General features: G+C 29.8%; 1 long non-coding RNA gene across 1 annotated transcript; it reads left to right on the forward strand.

The window, feature by feature from the left end:
• The first annotated feature begins 26 nt into the window (after positions 1–26).
• LOC107844953 lies at positions 27–853 on the forward strand. The gene is made up of 2 exons (XR_001666640.2): positions 27–116; positions 234–853. It is a non-coding gene; the product is annotated as an uncharacterized LOC107844953 (long non-coding RNA).
• Positions 854–1,732: the final 879 nt, after the last annotated feature.

Here is a 1,732-nt window from a genome sequence, read left to right on the forward strand (position 1 = left end):
TGACCATGCCAATGATTATGTTAAACCAATAATGCATTATCTTTAATACGATATAAATGTACATATGTAATCACCTATTTATATATTATTATTACAATGAATAATGAGGTAATATGGTATGTATTTCCTTACTTCTCCTTCAAATTATCCCTAGTAGGGAAAGCATTTACCATTGATTTGATTAAATATATATATATATATATATATATTGATGTTATGATGATTCCCGGTAGGTCAGGAGGATATCTTGATGTTAAGATGATGATCGCTAAGTCCAGAGGATATATTGATGATATGATGATGCCTGATAGGTCTGGAAGATATATTAATATTTTGATGATGTCGGGCATGTATAGAGGATATATTGACATTATGATGATATCCAACACGGGGGTATTAAACAGCATAGGAAAAAGCTTCACTGGCTCCTTTATCCATAAGAATGTAATAAAGTTTCTCTTCGGTCTTCCTAAAAAAGACTTTCTGATACAGGCCCTACCATGTATACAGTCTGTGGACCCATGCTTAGATATGGTGTAAAGCTCATATCCTCTTCCTCTTTCTTGAAAATAAACTATACATGATAAATGGAAAAAAAACTTCAATATCATTGAAAATGTAGTTTTAGTATGCACCAATGGAGGATATATTGATGTTCTGATGATGCCTAGCAAGTCTGGAGGATATATAGATATTAAGATGACAGAAGACAAGTCCATAGGATATATTGATTCAATGTATGGTTAATGTGCATATATATATGCATATGTATGGTTATGCCATTATATAATTACATTTATATGTGCATTATTATTATGATTTTATCCTAAGAATGTCAGTTATAGTTCTCTAATACTAATCTTTTGTTATGTGGTGTAGTTTTTTATAGTGTTAAATAGTGAGTAGAATTAGTATATATCGAATAGTGAATTAGTCCAAGTTGGTAAGTGGAATATTGTGTAAAATTCGAGGATTAACCTAGTGGGTATAGTTGCCATCGAATAAATGGATTAATTGATGAATATCTACTATTAGAATGTGTTATTTAGTAACTAGTTTTCTATTAAATGCCTACATTACTTTTTGGCTGAAAGCCTAGTGCCCTTGCAAAAGAATCTTATTTTGTTTAAATATAATAATTAGCAACTGTGATTGAAACATGGCTAATGATTATGACAGGTTTAGCGTTAGTAATTATTAAGATATTGGTGACTATCTTATGATGTCGATTAACTGTAAATTGAGGATTTCTATATTGATGATGCTAGATAATAAAAGAAGTTAATAGATAGAAACATAGGTGTTTGAATCATCATTAGTGGTCTTTTTCTAGATGGTGCCTAATGTAATTATGATGATTAGAATAGAGCATTGGTTAAATAGTGTCTATGGTTTTGTAGTAAACCTCGACGAGATGTTAGATGTTGTCTAGTTATTGAATAATGGTTAGTTTCTTCTCATGAATAAGAATTATGTAAATAATTAGTTAGGATAATAATTAATGGTCATTTGATGGCTGGTGTATTAGTGGTTTGTTAATAATCAATGGTTAGCTAATAAATAGTAGGTAGAGTTTTTGAAGAGATAGATGTATGTATGGTGAGAAGACAGAGTATAATTACATTGGAAAATGTTATTTAATTATGGTAAGTGTTGATGATAATAAATGTGGCAAAATGGTGATTAATGGGAAATGTAGAAAACTATAGAAAATGAGAAGTTGGTTATATGT

This window comes from Capsicum annuum, unplaced genomic scaffold, assembly GCF_002878395.1.
Source record: "Capsicum annuum cultivar UCD-10X-F1 unplaced genomic scaffold, UCD10Xv1.1 ctg4962, whole genome shotgun sequence".
In the NCBI taxonomy this organism is placed as follows: domain Eukaryota; kingdom Viridiplantae; phylum Streptophyta; class Magnoliopsida; order Solanales; family Solanaceae; genus Capsicum; species Capsicum annuum.